This window comes from Oncorhynchus masou, chromosome 11 (genome assembly GCF_036934945.1).
Source record: "Oncorhynchus masou masou isolate Uvic2021 chromosome 11, UVic_Omas_1.1, whole genome shotgun sequence".
Taxonomy (NCBI): domain Eukaryota; kingdom Metazoa; phylum Chordata; class Actinopteri; order Salmoniformes; family Salmonidae; genus Oncorhynchus; species Oncorhynchus masou.
In genome coordinates, this window is record NC_088222.1 from 12,827,505 (window position 1) to 12,848,914 (window position 21,410).

Consider the following 21,410-nt stretch of genomic DNA (forward strand, 5'->3'; position numbering starts at 1 on the left):
CAGTTGTCCTGAGTCTGCACAACTCTGCCAGGACCTAGGATCAAGAGAGACACTCAAGTTTTTTAATACTATATCTCTTAAAACATTGATGAAAATAATCATGGCCTCTAAACTTTCAAACTCCATACTGGACCCTATTCCAACTAAACTACTGAAAGAGCTGCTTCTTGTGCTTGGCCCTCCTATGTTGAACATAATAAACTGCTCCCTATCCACCGGATGTGTACTAACCTCACTAAAAGTGGCAGTAATAAAGCCTCTCTTGAATAACCCAAACCTTGACCTGCTAGAATCTTGACTAGAACCAAACATTTTTATAATATTACTCCAGTGCTAGCCTCTCTACACTGGCTGCCTGTTAAGGCTAGGGATCATTTCAAGGTTTTACTGTTAACCTACAAATCATTACATGGGCTTGCTCCTATCCATCTTTCCGATTTGGTCCTGCCGTACATACCTACACATACGCTACGGTCACAAGATGCAGGCCTCCTTATTGTCGCTAGAATTTCTAAGCAAACAGCTGGAGGCAGGGCTTTCTCCTATAGAGCTCCATTTGCATGGAATGGTCTGCCTATCCATGTGAGAGACGCAGACTCGGTCTCGACCTTTAAGTCTTTATTGAAGGCCCATCTCTTCAGTAGGTCCTAGGATTGAGTGTAGTCTGGCCCAGGGGTGTGAAGGTGAACGGGAAGTCACTGGAGGATGAACCACCCTTGCTGTCTCTGCCTGGCCGGTTCCCCTCTCTCCAATGGGATTCTCTGCCTCAAGTCACTGGCTTACTGGTGCTCTCCATGCTGTCCCTAGGAGTGGAGCGTCACTTGAGTGGGTTGAGTCACTGACGTGATCTTCCTGGTTGGCGCCGTGCCGTGGGGGAGATCTTTGTGGGCTATACTCGGCCTTGTCTCAGGGTAGTAAGTTGGTGGTTGAAGTTAGCTGTGCTGGTTTGTGGTGCGGTCTCAAACTCTGAATGCTCGGCTATGAAAAGCCAACTGGCATTTACTCCCGAGAAACTGACCTGTTGCACCCTCTACAACCACTGTTTAGCAATTATCATCAACCAACTTGACACAGCTTGAAAAAAAAATGCATTTCCAAAATGTCACTAACTAGTGTACAATCCAGGTGTGCAAAGCTCTTAAGAGACTTACACAGAAAGACACACAGCTTTTGCTGATGTCAAAAGTGAATCTAACATGTATTGACTCAAGTGTGTGAATACTTACAGTACCAATCAAAAGTTCCAAAAAACTATTCATTCCAATTTAAAAAATAAATGTTTCTACATTGTAGAATAATAGTGAAGACAACAAAACTATGAAATAACACCATATGGAATCATGTATTAACCAAAAAAGTATTAAACAAATCGAAATATATTTTATATTTGAGATTCTTCAAAGTAGCTACCCTTTGCCTTGATGACAGCTTTGCACACACGTGGCATTCTCTCAACCAGGTTCATGAGTTAGTCACCTGGAATGCATTTCAATTAACAGGTGTGCCTTGTTAAAAAGTTAATTTGTGGAATTTATTTCCTTCTTAATGTGTTTGATCAGCCAATCAGTTGTATTGTGACAAGGTAGGGGTATTTTAGTAGGATCCCCATTAGCTGTTGCAAAAGCAGCATCTACTCTTCATGGGGTCCACACAAAACACAATATCAATAAACAAAAACAACTCAAGGACAGAACATACCTTTTAATTTTTAAAAAAAAGGCACACTATAATACTGTATGCTTTCTTGAATTTGTTCTGGATTGTGGACTGTGAAAAGACCCCTGGTGGCATGTCTGGTGGGATAAATGTGTGTGTCAGAGCTGTGTGTAAGTTAGCTATGCAAACAATTTGGGATTTAACAATGTTTCTTATAAAAAGAAGTGATGCAGTCAGGCTCTCCTCAACGCTTAGCCAAGAGAGACTGCTATGCATAGTATTTATATCAGCCCTCTGATTACAATGAAAAGCAAGATGTGCTGCTCTGTTCTGGGCCAGCTGCAGCTTAACTATGCAGCAATGGACCACACGACTGGACAATAATCAAGATTAAACAAAACTAGAGCCTGCAGAACTTGCTTGTTAGAGTGTGGTATCAAAAAAAGCAGAGCATCTTTTCATTACAGCCAGACCTCTCCCCATTTTTACAACCATTGAATCAATACATTTTTGACCATATCAGTTTACAACCTAAGGTAACACCAAGTAATTTAGTCTCCTCAACTTGTTCAAACAGCCACACCATTCATTACCAGATGATTCAGCTGAGGTCTAAAACTTAAGGAATGTTTTGTACCAAATACAATGCTCTTAGTTTTAGAGATGTTCAGGACCAGTTTATTACTCACAACACATTCCAAAACATTCTTTGTTAAAAGTTTCAGTGACTTCATTACCTGTGGTTGAATCATCAGCATACAGGACACACATGCTTTGTGTAATGCCAGGTCACTGGTAAAAACAGAAAAAAAAGAGTAGAGGGCCTTGAGAGCTGCCCTGCGGTACACCACACTTTATATGTTTGACAGAGAAGTTTCCATTAAAGAAAATCCTTTGAGTTTTATTAGATAGCTCTGAATCCACGATGTTGCAGAGGTTGAAAAGCCATAACACATACGTTTTTTTCAACAACAGGTTATGGTCAATAGTGTCAAAGGCTGCACTGAAATCTAACAGTACAGCTCCCCCAATCTTATCAATTTATTTTCATCAGTCATTTGTGCCAGTGCAGTACATGTTGGGTGCCCTTCTCTATAAGCATGCTGTAAGTCTGTTAATTTGTTTACAGAGAAATAGCGTTGCATTTGGACTACAGAAGATAGTCCTATTTAGTAAAAGACCAAGTCCATATTATGGCAACAGCAGCTCAAATAAGAAAATAGAAATGACAGTCCATCATTACTTTAAGACATGAAGGTCAGTCAACCCAGAACATTAAGAACTTTGAAAGTTTCTTCAAGTGCAGTCACAAAAACCATCAAGTGCTATGATGAAACTGGCTCTCATGAGGACCGCCACTAGAAAGGAAGACCCAGAGTTACCTCTGCTGCAGAAGATAAATTCATTAGAGTTACCAGCCTCAGAAATTGCAGCCCAAATAAATGCTTCACAGAGTTCAAGTAAGAGACATCTCAACATCAACTGTTCAGAGGAGACTGTTTAAAAAATAAAAATAAAAATCAGGCCTACATGGTCAAATTGCTGCAAAGAAACTACTACTAAAGCACACCAATAAGACGAAGAGACTTGCTTGGGCCAAGAAACACGAGAAATGGACATTAGACCGGTGGAAATGTGCTCTTAGGTCTGATTTTTTGTTTCAACCGCCATGTCTTTGTGAGATGGAGAACGGATGATCTCCGCTTGTGTGGTTCCCACCATGAAGTATGGAGGTGGTGGTGTGATGGTGCTTTGCTGGTAACACAGTCAGTGATTTATTTAAAATTCAAGGCACACTTAACCAGCATGGCTACGACAGCATTCTGTGAAACGTCATCCCATCAAGTTTGCACTTAGTGGGACTATCATTTGTTTTTCAACAGGACAATAACCCAACACACCTCCAGGCTGTGTAAATTTAACCAGGTAGGGCAGTTGAGAACAAGTTCTCCTTTACAACTGCGACCTGGACAAGATAAAGCAGAGCGACAAAAACACAGAGTTACACATGGGATAAACAAACTTACAGTCAATAACACAATAGAAAACTCTGTATAGAGTGTTTGCAAATTAAGGAGGTAAGGCAATAAATTAGGCCAATAGTGGCAAAGTAATTACAATTTACACTGGAATGGTAGATCTGCAGATGAGGATGTGCAAGTAGAAATATTGGTGTGCAAAAGAGCAGAAAAACAAAAATGGGGATGAGGTAGGTAGTTGGTTGGATGGGCTATTGACAAAATGGGCTGTGTACAGCTGCAGCGATCGGTAAGCTGCTCTGACAGCTGACGCTTAAAGTTAGGTGAGGGAGATAAGTCTCCAACTTTAGTGGTTTTGCTATTTTGTAAATGACGTCACCGAAGTCAAGGACCGGTGGGATAGTCAGTTTTACGAGGGTATGTTTGGCAGCATGAGTGAAGGCAGCTTTGTTGTGAAATAGGAAGCCAATTCTAGATTTCATTTTGGATTGGAGATGCTTAATGTGAGTCTAGAAGAAGAGTTCACGGTCTAGCCAGACACCGAGGTATTTGTAGTTGTCCACATATTCTAAGTCAGAACCGCCCAGAGTAGTGATACTAATCGGTCGGGCGGGTAGCGATCGGTTGAAGAGCATGCATTTTGTTTTAATAGCATTTAAGAGCAGTTGGAGGCTACGGAAGGAGTGTTATGTTGTTGAAGCTCGTTTGGAGGTTTGTTAACACAGTGTCCAAAGAAGGGCCAGATGTGTACAGAATGGTGTTATTTGCGTAGAGGTGGATCAAAGAATCACCAGCAGCAAGAGCGATATCATTGATGTATACAGAGAAAAGAGTCGGCCTGAGAATTGAACCCAGTGGCACACCCATAGAGACTGCCAGAGGTCTGGACAACAGGCCCTCCGATTTGACAAACTGAACTCTGAGAAGTAGTTAGTGAACCAGGCGAGGCAGTCAGAGAAACCAAGACTGTTGAGTCTGCCAATAAAAATACGGTGATTGACAGAGTCTAAAGCCTTGGCCAGGTCGATGAGGACGGCTGCACAGTACTGTCTTTTATCAAGCTTATCGAGCTTCAATGCCATACAACACTCCTTCCGTGGCCTCCAACTGCTCTTAAACACTAGTAAAACCAAATGCATGCTTTTCAACCGTTCGCTGCCTGCACCCGCACGCCCGACTAGCATCACCACCCTGGATGGTTCCGACCTAGAATATGTGGACATCTATAAGTACCTAGGTGTCTGGCTAGACTGTAAACTCTCCTTCCATACTCATATCAAACATCTCCAATCTAAAATCAAATCTAGAGTCGGCTTTCTATTCCGCAACAAAGCCTCCTTCACTCACGCCGCCAAACTTACCCTAGTAAAACTGACTATCCTACCGATCCTCAACTTCGGCGATGTCATCTACAAAATAGCTTCCAACACTCTACTCAGCAAAATAAAATAAAATGTATTTATATAGCCCTTCGTACATCAGCTGATATCTCAAAGTGCTGTACAGAAACCCAGCCTAAAACCCCAAAACAGCAAGCAATGCAGGTGTAGAAGCACGGTGGCTAGGAAAAACTCCCTAGAAAGGCCAAAACCTAGGAAGAAACCTAGAGAGGAACCAGGCTGTGGGGTGGCCAGTCCTCTTCTGGCTGTGCCGGGTGGAGATTATAACAGAACATGGCCAAGATGTTCAAATGTTCAAACTGGATGCAGTTTATCACAGTGCCATCCGTTTTGTCACTAAAGCACCTTATACCACCCACCACTGCGACCTGTATGCTCTAGTCGGCTGGCCCTCGCTACATATTCGTCGCCAGACCCACTGGCTCCAGGTCATCTACAAGTCCATGCTAGGTAAAGCTCCGCCTTATCTCAGTTCACAGGTCACGATGGCAACGCCCACCCGTAGCACGCGCTCCAGCAGGTGTATCTCACTGATCATCCCTAAAGCCAACACCTCATTTGGCCGCCTTTCTTTCCAGTTCTCTGCTGCCTGTGACTGGAACAAATTGCAAAAAAATATTTAAAAAATAAGCTGAAGTTGGAGACTTTAATCTCCCTCACCAACTTCAAACATCTGCTATCTGAGCAGCTCACCGATCACTGCAGCTGTACATGGGCTATTTGCTGATAGGTAAAATTGGGTTAGTCTACCTCATCCCCATACTGTTTATATTTATTTACTTTTCTGCTCTTTTGCACACCAATATCTCTACCTGTACATGACCATCTGATCATTTATCACTCCAGTGTTAATCTGCTAAATTTTAACTATTCGCCTACCTCCTCATGCCTTTTGCACACAATGTATATAGACTTTTTTTTCTACTGTGTTATTGACTTGTTAATTGTTTACTCCATGTGTAACTCTGTGTTGTCTGTTCACACTGCTATGCTTTATCTTGGCCAGGTCGCAGTTGCAAATGAGAACTTGTTCTCAACTAGCCTACCTGGTTAAATAAAGGTAAAAAAAATAAATACAAAATGGCGGTTATGATATTGTTTAGGATCTTGAGCGTGGCTGAGGTGCACCTGTGACCAGCTCAGAAACCGGATTGCATAGCGAAGAAGTTACGAATGCCAAGAGATTGCAGGAATGTGTAGGAATGCCAAGAGAGTGCAACATTTGCAGTGTTGACCCTTCTTTTTCAAGACCTCTGCAATCCGCCCCCTGGCATTCTGTCAATTAACGTCTGGGCCACATCCTGACTGATGGCAGCCCATTCTTGCATAGTCAATGCTTGGAGTTTGTCAGAATTTGTGGGGTTTTGTTTGTCCACCCGCCTCTTGAGGATTGACCACAAGTTCTCAATGGGATTAAGGTCTGGGGAGTTTCCTGGCCATGGACCTAAAATATCAATGTTTTGTTCGCCGAGTCACTTAGTTCTCTCTTTTGCCTTATGGCAAGGTGCTCCATCATGCTGGAAAAAGGCATTGTTCATCACCAAACTGTACCTGGATGGTTGGGAGAAGTTGCTCTCGGAGGATGTGTTGGTACCATTCTTTATTCATGGCTGTGTTCTTAGGCAAAAGTGTGAGTGAGCCCACTCCCTTGGCTGAGAAGCAACCCCACCCATGAATGGTCTCAGGATGCTTTACTGTTGGCATGACACAGGACTGATGGTAGCGCTCACCTTGTCTTCTCTGAACAAGCTTTTTTCCCAGATGCCCCAAACAATTGGAAAGAGGATTCAAGAGAAAATTACTTTACCCCTGTCCTCAGCAGTCCAATCCCTGTACCTTTTGCAGAATATCAGTCTGTCCCTGATGTTTTTCCTGGTGAGAAGTGGCTTCGTCGCTGCCCTTCTTGACACCAGGCCATCCTCCAAAAGTCTTCACCTCACTGTGTGAGCAGATGCACTCACACCTACCTGCTGACATTCCTGAGCAAGCTCTGTACTGGTGGTGCCCCGATCCCGCGGCTGAATCAACTTTAGGAGACGGTCCTGGCGCTTGCTGAACTTTCTTGGGCGCCCTGAAGCCTTCTACACAACAATTGAACCGCTCTCCTTGATGATCCGATAAATGGTTGATTTAGGTACAAACTTACTGGCAGCAATATCCTTGCCTGTGAAGCCCTTTTTGTGCAAATTTAATGATGACGGCACGCGTTTCCTTGCAGGTGTCCATGGTTGACAGAGGAAGAACAATGATTCCAAGCACCACCCTACTTTTGAAGCTTCCAGTCTGTTATTCAAACTCAATCAGCATGACAGAGTGATCTCCAGCCTGGTCCTCGTCAATACTCACACGTGTTAACGAGAGAATCACTGACATGTCAGCTGGTCCTTTGTGGCAGGGCTGAAATGCAGTGGAAATGTTTTTGGGGATTCAGTTCATATGCATGGCAAAGAGGGACTTTGCAATAATCGGATCACTCTTCATAACATTCTGGAGTATATGCAAATTGCCATCATACAAACAGAGGCAGCAGACTGAAAATATATATTTGTGTCATTCTCAAAACTTCTGGCCACGACTGTACATGTGTTATTTCATAGTTGATGTCGTCACTATTATTCTACAATGTAGAAAATAGTAAAAAGAAAAGAAAATCCCTTGAATGAGTAGGTGTGTCCAAACATGACTGCTACTGTATGTAAATGACATATTCATTATGGGGTATTGTGTGCAAAAAATAAAATTGGCTTTGAATTTTTTATTAATTTTAAATTCAGGCTGTAACACAACAAAATTGTATATTTAACCAGGTAGGCCAGTTGAGAACAAGTTCACATTTACAACTGAGACCTGGCCAAGATGAAGCAAAGCAGTGCGACAAAAACAACACCGAGTTACACATGGAATAAACAAACATACAGTCAATAACACAATAGAAAGTCTATATACAGTGTGTGGAATAAGTCAAGGGGTATGAATACATTCTGAAGGCACATTATACGCATCTAAGTAGAAAACAAGTAACAAATAATGCCAGTTTATATACATTATGTTTCACTACTGAGTTTTCAAATGTATCAAAGTAATGAAGTGTTTACCTTCTGTATTTGTACAAATGATGAGCCTGTGAAAGCTGTTGTCGATGACAGGTTTGTCTAACCGGATACTTGCCAACAGGTGGCTGACTGATCCATTCATAGTTATGCTCACAGTGAAGTCAAGTCTTCACTATGCTGCATGTTCTGCTGCCATCTGTACATCTCTCCATCAACAGCAACAGGCATTCTGATGAGGTGGTGTTGGCTGGGAGGGCCTGTGACAGGGTGATATAAGACACAGCCAACTGGTAAATTGCATTTTTTTTCTAGAGAAAGGACAAAGCTTTTTGCTAGTGCACTTCACAACCAAAATGACTGTACTAGCTGTATCTTGGCTGGGGAATTAGCCTACTCGTTCATCAAGCCAGGTATTTTTGAATGCAACTTTTCAAACATACATAACCAGATGTTTATGGTCTAGCTACCGGTATACTCATCACCACTGCACTGGGGACCAACGAACTCACACCACCTATTCCGCATGATAGGGTCCTTCGGAAGAGCATGCAAACCATAGTTGGTCAATCCGTATAGGGATTTTCAGTCTCAAAACGGCTCTGAGCGCGTTGGGGCGATGGAAGGGATTAGTTGGTTTTTAAGGGCAGTCACTCTTTAAAAAAAAAAGGTATATTATTCAAAATTTCCATGATTTTTTGAGAAAAAAGAAAAAGTCTGGTTATTGGAACCTTTAATTCGGCCTCTGCCAAAACGTCTGTGCCTTAATGGCACAGGTGATGTGCTTGCATAACTGCAAGGGTTGCTGGTTTAAACCCTGGTCTGCTGGCTTTTGCTCTCTAATAGCTCAAATCAGTTTTGGAATAACTATTAAAGTATGTGTAGAATTTACCACGCATAGTCAAAGGTAATTGTCTGCAGTTTTCAGAAGGTGAATAGCTCAATTGATTGCGACAGCCTTACATTGTAAAATATGCCTCAATTACCATTGAAAGTTATATACACTGCTCAAAAAAAATAAAGGAAACACTAAAATAACATCCTAGATCTGAATGAAATATTCTTATTAAATACTCTTTTCTTTACATAGTTGAATGTGCTGACAACAAAATCACAAAAATTATCAATGGAAATCAAATTTATCAACCCATGGAGGTCTGGATTTGGAGTCACACTCAAAATTAAAGTAGAAAACCACACTACAGGCTGTTCCAACTTTGATGTAATGTCCTTAAAACAAGTCAAAATGAGGCCCAGTAGTGTGTGTGGCCTCCACGTGCCTGTATGACCTCCCTACAACGCCTGGGCATGCTCCTGATGAGGTGGCGGATGGTCTCCTGAGGGATCTCCTTGGACTAAAGCATCCGCCAACTCTTGGACAGTCTGTGGTGCAACGTGGCGTTGGTGGATGGAGCAAGACATGATGTCCCAGATGTGCTCAATTGGATTCAGGACTGGGCAACGGGCAGGCCAGTCCATAACATCAATGCCTTCCTCTTGCAGGAACTGCTGACACACTCCAGCCACATGAGGTCTAGCATTGTCTTGCATTAGGAGGAACCCAGGGCCAACCACACCAGCATATGGTCTCACAAGGGGTCTGAGGATCTCATATTGGTACCTAATGGCAGTCAGGCTACCTCTGGCGAGCACATGGGGGGCTGTGCAGCCCCCCAAAGAAATGCCACCCCACACCATCACTGACCCACCGCCAAACCGGTCATGCTGGAGGATGTTGCAGGCAGCAGAACGTTCTCCACAGCGTCTCCAGACTGTTACGCCTGTCACATGTGCTCAGTGTGTACCTGCTTTCATCTGTGAAGAGCACAGGGGGCCAGTGGCGAATTTGCCAATCTTGGTGTTCTCTGGCAAATGCCAAACGTCCTGCACGGTGTTGGGCTGTAAGCACAACCCCCACCTGTGGACGTCGGGCCCTCATGGAGTCTGTTTCTGACCGTTTGAGCAGACATGCACATTTGTGGCCTGCTGGAGGTCATTTTGCAGGGCTCTGGCAGTGCTCCTCCTGCTCCTCCTTGCACAAAGGCAGAGGTCCTGCTGCTGGGTTGTTGTCCTCCTACGGCCTCCTCCATGTCTCCTGATGTACTGGCCTGTCTCCTGGTAGCGCCTCCATGCTCTGGACACTACGCTGACAGACACAGCAAACCTTCTTGCCACAGCTCGCATTGATGTGCCATCCTGGATTAGCTGCACTACCTGAGCCACTTGTGTGGGTTGTAGACTCAGTCTCATGCTACCACTAGAGTGAAAGCACCGCCAGCATTCAAAAATTACCAAAACGTCAGCCAGGAAGCAGTGGTGTGAAGCCAAATCCAAACTGGTGTCCCTTGACACTTTTCTTTGGTGCGCAAGGACCATTCACAGCGGAGCTCACTCAGTAAAGCTGTTATTTTAGAATTATTTATCAAGGGAAGACAATTGCTTGTTGGCTTCCCTTGCATTCAATGCTACGGGTACTGTTTCGTTCGCTCGGATGCTTTCTCCAGTGAGATATATTTAGCCTCTTGCGAATTAAAGGACATTTATGAAACACAGATGAAAGAAAATAAATGTTTTCCCTTGGCATCCATGAATACACGCCAATGTAAGGTAGCAGCGTGGCAATTTGCCCAAAGCTGGTGTTGGTTTTGAACTGATGTACATTAGCTAGCTAGCTATGTTTTGTGGAATGTCGGACTAGCATTTGGACATGAGCTAGCTGTTGTGTTCTGGCTCTATCTAGCTAGCTAGCGAATGACTGAAGTAATCTGTGTAAAAACTTCCCATAACCAAATATAGCTAGCTACGTTTCTTACCCTGTTCAGTAGCTAGCTAGCTTTTAGCTGACTGATGTTACCTAGCTACAGAGGCTAGCTGTTGGACAAGCAAGCTAACAGTTAGCTAATCAAAATATCTGTTTGAATTTATTGATTAACATCAGCTTGAATACCACTATATAGATATCTATCTACAGTAGCATAGGTTTGTTCCATACACTTCTGATTGGCAGCCTGGTGCAAGCAGTGGTGTTGTTGCAACGGAGTTGATCAACACGGTGTTAGAACTCTGAGCATTGGCAAAAAACAAATCTTAGCATTGTCAAATTTTACAATGGTAGCACATCATTGGTTCTTAAGGGACAGAAATTCATTTAATCAAAACTATTGCCCCTAAAAGGTCTAATGGCCACTTTATGGATGCTGTAGTATCGTTCTTATCTGACGCCTAGATGTTGAGCTCAAATTTTTTTTAATGCTAACAACCCTGTTAAAAATCAAGTATGTGGTTCTCTAATGGCCGGACGGCTCACAAGAGGCAGGGAGTGCATGGTGTACCTCCAATCAAGATGATTTGAACATTTTCATCGACATTGGTGTCATATTGGCTTAGATATTATGGTAGGGAGACTTTCATTTAACATTGAGCTTCAATCAATGCAAATTATTGGTCAGCGCAAAAATAATCTAAATTCATGGCCTTCTTAAACCTACATTAACACTCATTGCATTTCACTGGTGATTAAAGATGTGGAACACATTTCTTCACACGTTAAATCACAAAACTACAGTGCCTTGCGAAAATATTCAGACCCCTTGGATTTCTTCACATTTTATTCTGTTACAAAGTGGGATTCAAATTGATTTGTCATTTTTTTGTCAACAATCTACACAAAATCAATGTCAAAGTGGAAGAGAAAATTCTAACACTTTGTAAAAGATTAATAAAAAGGATAGTAACTAAAATAGTCGTATTCAGCTCCCCAAGTCAATACCTGTTAGAAACACTTTGGGCATTGAGTCTAAGAGCTTTGCACACCAGGATTGTGCAATAATTGCCCATTTTACTCCTGAACTAATTTAGGCTTGCCTAAACAAAAAAAGGGGCGGAATACTTTGTTACTCAGATTTTATTCATCTTTAAAAATATATATAATGTATCTTCCACTATGAGTGTGTGCGTATTGTTGACAAAAAAAAATAAATTTGAATCCCACTTTGTAACACAAACAAATATGAAGAAATGGGTCCTGTGTGGCTCAGTCGGTAGAGCATGGCGCTTGCAACGCCAAGCGTCGTGGGTTCGATTCCCGCTGGGGCCACCCATATGTAAAAGTAGTGGCCCCAGGCCCCAGCCGACTTGTAAGTCGCTTTGGACAAAAGCGTCTGCTAAATGGGATATATTATTATTATATTATTATATTAAGAAATCCAAGGTGTCTGAATGCTTTTGCACTCTCATATAAACTTTAAATGAACACTCCATTAAGCACATTACATAGAACATGCAGTGTAATGTGTCCCTAGATTGGTAGTCACTATAGTCTAGACTGGCATCCTAACACAGTCTTAACATTTCTCACACCACAAGGCTTCATTGTCTGTCACCGACTCGTTAGATAAACCCATGCAGGCACTGGTTATAACATACAGACCAGGGCCTGTGTTATCAAACCATCTCAGAGTAGGGGTTTTGATTTAGGATCAGTTTTGCCTTCTCAGTTATAATTAATATGATTATATGGACATGGGGGGACACTGATTCTAGATCAGCATTCCTACTTTGACAAGCTTTGTAAATACCGGCCCAGATGTCCGCAGCACATAAAGGTCTGTAACACAGTTGAAGGCCTGACTCAAATCACAACATGTAAAACACTGCATCCAGCCGGTTTACCTACATTCCCCTGTAATGATGAGCCAAGTCTAATCTGTATCTGAGGGACAGCTGTCTGTCTGTTTCAGTCTTATGGTACATACCACACACTGAGAATGGTAAACATTTGTTTTATACATAAACAGATGGGGATGTAAAACGTGTGAATTAAGGAGTCCAAGTAAAGCCACTCTGTGCCTGTTATGCAGTCTACTGTACACAACAGCTGTAATGAGAGTCATACATAGTCTAGGGCCCATGTCCACAAAGCATCTTTGAGTAAGAGTGCTGATCTAGTATCAGTTTAGCCTTTTAGATCATAATGAATAAGATTATATGGACAGATCCTAGATCAGCACTCCTACTCTGAGATGCTTTGTGGATACGGGCCTGGGAAAAGAGGTCTTCTGACCTCTATGGGACATCATGGCTAAATAAAGTCCTTTCACCAACAATAAGAGCATAAACAGGACTTAAGAGAGCTACAAACAAAGAGCCAGTTTTGTTGCTATTCTTAAAACTAAATATTCTAAAATCTCCATAAAAACAATATGCACCTTTTCCCACCAGAGGTGTGTTTCCATCAAACCGACTTGTTGTGGATAAAAGGCTGTGAGTGATGACGTAGTGCACACAAAAAAATATTTTGTTGTTAACTTCCCATGTACCGAACAAAAACGTCACTGATGAAAACCTCATAACCAATTTTCATATTTTATACGCGTTTTGAAAGCAGTAACCTCAATGTACTCTGGACATCTCATGACTCTAGGACCAAGAGCATTTATTCAAAATAGCATGTTCGTTATTAATGGTAGATTATGGCATCTTTTTCCATTTCCTGAAAAGTTTGTTTTGGAGATGAGGTTTTTATCCAAAAGCAATGATACATTAAATAGGCTTCCATCGCAATTTCAACTCAAATGTTTCGTCACAAAAAACCCCTCTGTGATAAATAGCAAACTTACACAATGTGGTTTTGGTGCATGCTCTCTAGATAAGACAGGGGGTTATATGAGATATGGACAAGATCATTTTATTTGATAACTTGCAGCCAATCATCAATTATAAATGCCACGAGCATTCAAATAATAGCCTACCCTTAATATTTATCCTATTGGAAATTTGAATGATGATATGAACTTCACATGGTGGTTAAGTGCACTAACTTATTTCACCACATCATGATGGTTGGCCCATATCATCGCGTCACTCCAAGTTTACTATAATATCAATATTTGCGCACTACAAGTGACTGTTTCCATTTAATTTGGGACTAATTTTATTATACTAATCACGCTATTTAAAAAAAAATTTTTTTAAATGGCATTGTCCCTTTAAGACCAATGACTTCATTCTCACACACAGTCAGTTTGAGTCTGGAGCAAAGATGATCTTGACAGAGACCTGAAGTGAATGAAATTTAGAAACAAATAAATCTAGGAGAACAGTTAAAGTATTTGAGTGTTTTGATAAGAAACTACAAAGTTAATTAATAATTAAGGAGTGATCCATGCTCAATGAAGCGCAATCATTAGGTGAGACAAAAATGTTCATCCCTTTAAGGCAGGGGTGTCAAAGTCAAATGGACGGAGGGCCAAATAAAAAATTTAGCTACAAGCCGAGGGCCGGACTGTTCGAATGTTCATTGAAAAATTTTTAAATGACGCATATAGTCTAGTGAACCTAATTGAACCTACTGAAAACCTAACAAATATATTCCAATATGATCAGATAAATAAAGCAATATTTTCTTATGGCTCTGTCAGTAATCTTTAATTTTCAACAGACACAAAAGACAAATTTCCTTTATATAAAAATCCCCATAACATGAACATTAAATGAAAGAAACCGGTATTCAAGGCACCATCAGTAGCCTATATTTTCTATTTTAGCAAAAGTGGGCTAAATTCTTTTCCCGTATCTTCGCCACCAGTCCGCTCCTGTGTCCACACATCGCAGGTGCTCCGTCGGTTGTCAAACCCACGAGTTTTTCCCAAGGCAGCTCCATCTCATTTACACATCTTGACACCTCTTCATACAAATCATGCCCCGTAGTTGTGCCATGCATAGGACGTAAAGCCAAAAACTCCTCTGTCACGCTTAGGCTGGAGTCCACTCCGCGGATGAAAATTGACAACTGGGCAATGTCAGAAATGTCGGTGCTCTCATCCACAGCCAAGGAATATGCAATGAAATCTTTTCCCTTTTTCACAAGCTGCTCTTTTAGATTGATGGACAACTGGTCTACTCTCTCGGCAATGGTGTTTCTGCTCAGACTCACATTTAAAAAAAGAGTTGCCTTTTTTCTGGGCAAACTTCGTCACAAACTTTAATCATGCAGTTTTTGATGAAATCCCCCTCCGTAAATGGCCGGGCTGATTTAGCGATCTCTTCTGCCAAAATAAAACTGGCCTTGACAGCAGCCTGGCCTTGTGATTTGGCTTTTTTGAACAGAGCCTGTCGAGATTTGAGGCCTCGTTTTAATTCCTCTGCCTTTTGTAGCCTTTGTTCCATGTCCATATTCTTGTTTTTGTCCGCGTGTTTCGTTTCATAATGTCGTCTCAGATTATACTCTTTCAGTACTGCCACACTTTCTCCACACAGAAGACACACAGGTTTTCCAGCTACCTCCGTGAACATATACTCCGACTCCCACCTTGTTTGAAACCCCCGGTTCTCAGTGTCCACCTTCCGTTTTGCCATTTTTGATGGGTATCTGAAAGTTAATTTTACTGTGATGCTGACGACTGCTGTGCCAATAAATATTGAAATGAAGCAGCCTACTGCTCGGTGCGTCACCGTTGCATTGTGGGAAATGTAGTATTGGTGCGTGTAAAAGATCTGCGGGCTGCCGGCTTGCTGCGGTCTGCGGGCCGGTTCTAATAATAAATCAAGATCATCCCAGGGGCCGTAAAAAACCTTCTCGCGGGCCGGATGTGGCCCGCGGGCCTTGACTCTGACATATGTGCTTTAAGGGGATGGGCCATTACCCTGGTAACTTGCTTGTCCATGATGAAAAAAATTGTAGCACTGACTGCAATGTCTTCCTAGAAGCAGATAGTTGCAGCAAACTCAAACTAACATTTTAAAACAACCTAGCTTGCGATCAAAACGATATAACTGGCCAAGAAACATGAGGACAAAGTCACACTTTAGTACACTTTCTTAACAATTGACCAACTTCTACATGTGTCCTGTGGATTAAAATAAACTGTTCCCAAATGCTGTGTGACTACCCTCCAATGTGGCTGGTGAAATAGACATTCTTACCAGCCGATGACAAATCGACCCGCATTTGGCAGGTGTTAATTTACAACACAGGAGGCTGGTGGCACCTTAATTGGGGAGGACAGGCTCATAGTAATGGCTGGAACAGAATCAATGGAATGGCATCAAGCATCGCTAACTGGCTGCATACGGAGCGATAGACAAACACACACACCAAACAGACAGACAGACAGAGGGGCAATATTGCTAGAAATTACTTGGCAGAGATCTTGTTACGTTTGGCTTTAAAAAAAATGAATATATATATATATTTTGTTTACTTTTTTTTTTACCTCTTTCTCACTAGTGTGCGATAGGACAAGGACATCCCTGCCAGCCAAACCCTCGCCTAACCCGGATGACGCTGGGATAATTGGCCCCATGGGTCTCCTGGTCACGTCCGGCTGAGACAGAGCCTGGACCCGAACCCAGAATCTCTAGTGGCACAGCTAGCACTGCGATGCAGTGTCTTAGACCACTGTGCCACTCAGGAGGCCCTACATTTAGCTTTTTAAGCAAATAGTGGCTAACCAGGGATGGGATAATGTCAGTGTGGCTTTGATTGGATAGTGGCCAGGAACATTATTTTTATGACAGTTTACAATGGAACACGTGAAAAAAATGCATGTACTTTCAGAATTGATTGGCGAGATGCTCGTTGGTGGGCTACCTGTTGGAGACCCATGGGCTAAAGCCAGCAACAGGTCAGTGGAGCAGGCAGTGCGCTCGCGCTATAAGGAGACATCTGTTGGGCTGATAGACTTGATCTTCTCTCAATCAGTAGACCGACGTCGGTTCAATTACTTGAATTCCATTTCGTTAATTTTTTTATTTCAGTGAGCTCAATGTGCAGTTTCTGTAGAGAAAAATTAGATCAAGCCTGAACTGTGCGATGTAGTAGGGAGCTGTAGTTTGACAGTTTAGCGCAGAAAACGTGGTAATTAAAATAGGTAAGCTTAAGGTCTACCGTTTTCCATTTGTAGAAGTGGGAGATTACGTTGTAGTTTACTCTCACATGACCGCGTGGTCTAGAATGGAATACAATTGCAGCCCACAGGTGGAAAATGGGAGGACACATTCAACATGTCAAATCGTAAGTATTGTTCTTAGAGATAAAATTATTTTATTAATTAAAAAAAATTGTATTTAACCAGGCAAACCAGTTAAAAACATTCTTATTGACAATGATGGCCTACCCTCCCCCAGGCAAATCCTCCCCTATGCCAGACAACCCTGGGCCAATTGTGGGCCGCCCTATGGGACTCCCGATCACGGACGGTTGTGACAAAGCCTGGGAACGAACCAGGGTCTGTAGTGACATCTAGCATTGCCTTAGACAGCTGCGCCACTTGGGTATGCCTCTGTTGACTGGAAACGTTATTTTGGTGATACCGAACAGTTTAGATATGGTTGATCAAGGACACCAGGCTACAGAAGTTTCCGCAACTAATCATCTCTAAACAATTCTCGTTGCGGGACAGAGCAAAAATAATAGCTGCAGTCCAATTCTCAACGAGTGCACACTTCTGAGAGAAGGGGGAGGAATTGGAACATAACCAATATCATCCTTTCAGCAGGCAGATATAATCAATCTATTTATAAAGACATTTTTACGGCAGCAGTTTTCACAAAGTACTTTTAAGGTAGGAAAGGAACATGGTCTCACCGAGAAGTCAATGGGATCGTTGGTGATCCCCTTCAGCACAGCCTTCAAAGGGTGCTTCATGAAGGGAGCCCACATGAGCAGGGAAACCAGGTAATAACCCAGAGAGCGCTGGGTGTTAGTCATGTTCCACCACGACACCATACAGCAGGCCGAGCTGGTAGAACAGCACCGTTCCTACAGGGGCAGAATCAGGATACGGTTGTGTTCAGTAGGGACAACATTTTTTTGAAACAGGGAGTTTCCACTTCAACTTAATCTGTGTCCACAAACAAAACTAGCATGTGCCTTGCAAATGCTGTGTTTCAACATCTATGACAATGTGAGGGGGTCCAAGGCCTCCAAAATAGATTGGAAACATTTCCCAACTTAAAACGCATTCAAGAGCTGGCGGGCAACATTCATGTTACAAGGAGAGATCATTACTGATAATAATATTACAGGGTTACAAATGATTATGCATGTTTTAGTAATACCAATGTTAATTATCCTTGAAGGGCTGATGAGTTCATGTGTGTGACACTGAAGTGTGAACTGCCATGGACAGTTTGATGTACATGCATGCATCATGCATTCACAGGTATGTGGCTGCAGAGTACAAACAACACCAATGTCATCAGTCTTTCACCCAGTGTTGCCAATTTATCGAGTATTCAGACCCCTCTAGCGACACATTTTCCAAAAAAAAAGCGAATAGCGACAAATCTAGCAACTTTTTCTGGTGTTATTGGAGACTCTGACGTGAAAGAACGTATCGTTCTTACTCTTCTCAACGAACAGCGAGTGCTGCCGCGGGCCCCACCCCGTCCCAAAGCACTCACAGGCAGCCCAGTCAGAGCAGGAGATGTTCACCCCTCCGCATCCAGACTGCAAATGAATCACGCATGCGGGAAGCCGCCGCTTCCTGATCAAAACAACATTAACCTGAATTAGGGCCAGACTAGTTATAATTCTCAAAATGCCATTGTCAGTTTTTTCTATTGTCTCTTTTTGGTCCAGTTAGATTTTTTTGTGTGTATACAATGTAAAAAATGTTATGGTTAAAAATGTTCATGTTTTACTGTGACTTGTTGTTGGCTCCTAATTGGACCATAAGGTTACAAACCAACCCCCCCCAAAAAAAACATTAAATGAAACACTAAGTAACTCTGCCAGAGGGTCTCTTTTGCCGGTCCCAAGCCCGGATAAAAGGGGAGGGTTGGAATTGTGATATATAAAAAAAAAAACAAGAATCGACAGAAGTTCATTTGCCGTTCTAAACATATTTCGGGTGTTTTTTACTCACCTTTTGTCTCTCCACGACGTTATTCCTACAGCATCCATCACAATTACATGCACATGGCCAATTATGCAAATTGGGCGATGACGTCATTTAGGACAGCCAATAGCTACTTTCCTTACTGAGGAGTTGGCAACACTGCATTCATCCTCTCATGACTTGATTTCAATTTTGGTCCCTTAGGTTACCTTGTCCAGAAGCCTGATGAAGCTGGATACAAAATCTAGTAGATAAGAGTCATTACAATCAGTCAATAAAGGTTTAGCTCCACCCCAGAGACAACCACATCTTGTCTATGGCATATGCAGCATTAAATGGACTGTGCGTCTACAAATAACTATGGGCTAATTTGCTGGATTAAAGGTGTATGTGGTGATAAAAGCATATTCTACAAAAGAGCATTGACATCGTTAGTCTTTGTTTGAACACAAACAAAACAGAATATAAACTAGAGTACAAACGACATGTCATCAAAAAGGATCACATACATATGTATTATTATGTCCCTTATTCATCCTGCATACGGTGTTGTTCAATAACTTGTCCGGTTGACTAATGTCCATGTTTTTTGTGCCAACAAGCAATAATTCAGTCTACTTGGGCGTGCTGGCATGGGTGAACTTGTAACTGCGTAGTAACAGCTAGCTATCGTGTAATACTGTGACGATGTTTTGTAGCCCACTTACCTCGGAGTCCTGGGTTATCCTCTTCAGATGGTAAGTTTTGCTTTTGCAATTTAGCGTTGATAACACTGGTGTTTGTCTGAAAAGATTACAACCATCGTAGGTGAGCTCCCGGCTCGCCGTGTTGTTGTTGTTATTTCCACACATGTTGATGGTCGTCACTAGTTACCACAACTACAAAGGCATAATTGGCTAAACCCCGTCAACTTCTACATTTTATCTTAAAATAAGACTTTAAACATAACCCTAACCACACTGCTAACCACATTATGCCTATCCTTAAATTAAGACCAGAAATCATTATTTGTATTAATTAATTTTTACGATATACACTTTTGATTTCGTGGCTGTGGTAACGAGTGACAACCCAAAGCAAGACAAAGCAGTATTTCTCCAGGTGGCGCTCCAACACTTCTTTAATTTCATTATTTTATACGACCATAGGCTTTATCAGGCTTTATCAAACTGCGTAGCGCACAAGGTTCAGTAAAATAGAGTCAATGCTGCTCACACAGTGACAGAAATGCTTTCTCACAATATTGACAAACCTGTTGACCGTGCAAGGGGTAAGAAAACATCAGCAATTGTTCATTCATTTATGTAGCCTAAATCATTGGGCGCGTTCGAGCGGATCACTTTTGTCAAGTCTTCAGTGTGTTGCATTTATGGTTATAAAAATCTTCCCACTTGGGACTAGGCTACTGCCGCGTTCAAGACAACTGGGAACTTTGAAATCTCTGACTTCCGACTTCACTGCGTTCAATTCAACTGGCAACTCTGGAAAAAATAAGCTCAGACTGGGAAAATCGTTTTGAATGGTCATTCAACTCAGAATTCCAAGTCAGAAACGCAGACATTTTTCTCAGACTTTATGACCTGAAGATCACTGACGTCATGATTTGACCAAGTTATTTTTCAGAGTTCCCAGTTCTCTTGAAAGTACAAAAATGTTGACTGCATGCAGTTTTTGATGAAGTCGCTGCTGTTGCTTCTCATAAACAGCACCATGCAGCCATCACCTGCATTAAGTACTCCAGGGTGAGTCCTTATAACCATAAAAACTAGCAGTAAAACCACCCAGAAAGGGTTCCAATCGTTTTTACACCATCCACTGTGCTGTAATTGCTGGCCGTCAACTTCCCTCTCCTCATGGTGTGCCAGTTGGGGTTGGTGCGCTGTCCAACTGTTGCCTGCCGTATAGCAGCCTGCTGCTCCAATGACAATGCCATGCCAGCCAAGATGCCTGCATACCCCAAAATTTTTAAGATTTTCCTCTATGGACTCTCGGGTCAGAGGGTTGATGTCTTCGGCAGGGTACAGGTCCTCCACTGACTGCAACTGGTTGTGCACGGCTGGCTTCCTCCACTAGCATTCCACATACGTACGGCCGATATTGTGAACTGCCAAAATAGGCTGCATGGCTACACTTATAAGCTCCAAGGAGGCATTTTCCTGTGGTAGATAGAATCCCCTGGTCACCTATAAAGACCTGCCAAGGGGAAGGATGTTAAGTGCCTCATGCCTTTCAATGCATGACTTTGAACACCTTGAAATGCATGCGTTGTAAGAAATGCGCTATATAAATAAAGTTTGATTTGATTGGTGACATTGCAGCTGTAGAATATAGAATAAACTGTCATTTTCACATGAGGACAAGTGCAGTGTTTCCATAAACCTTTAATTGATCATTTGGGATTTTATCACTTGACATATCAATCATATAGTGGGAAGGATCCTATAAGTCAAGACTGTGTGAATGCATGTACCACTCTGAATAAAT

General features: G+C 42.2%; 1 long non-coding RNA gene across 4 annotated transcripts; it reads right to left on the reverse strand.

The window, feature by feature from the left end:
• Positions 1–1,686: 1,686 nt before the first annotated feature.
• On the reverse strand, positions 1,687–19,782 carry LOC135548130 (uncharacterized). 4 transcript variants are annotated; one of them, XR_010456777.1, is made up of 6 exons: positions 19,634–19,782; positions 18,954–19,170; positions 18,490–18,572; positions 17,672–17,845; positions 8,131–8,345; positions 1,687–3,622 (listed from the first exon to the last, which is right to left on the reverse strand). It is a non-coding gene; the product is annotated as an uncharacterized LOC135548130 (long non-coding RNA). The 4 variants fall into 4 exon arrangements; XR_010456775.1 differs by lacking the exon at positions 1,687–3,622 and having other exon boundaries at positions 7,776–8,345; XR_010456776.1 differs by lacking the exon at positions 1,687–3,622 and having other exon boundaries at positions 7,776–8,345; positions 18,433–18,572.
• Between the last annotated feature and the right edge of the window lie 1,628 nt (positions 19,783–21,410).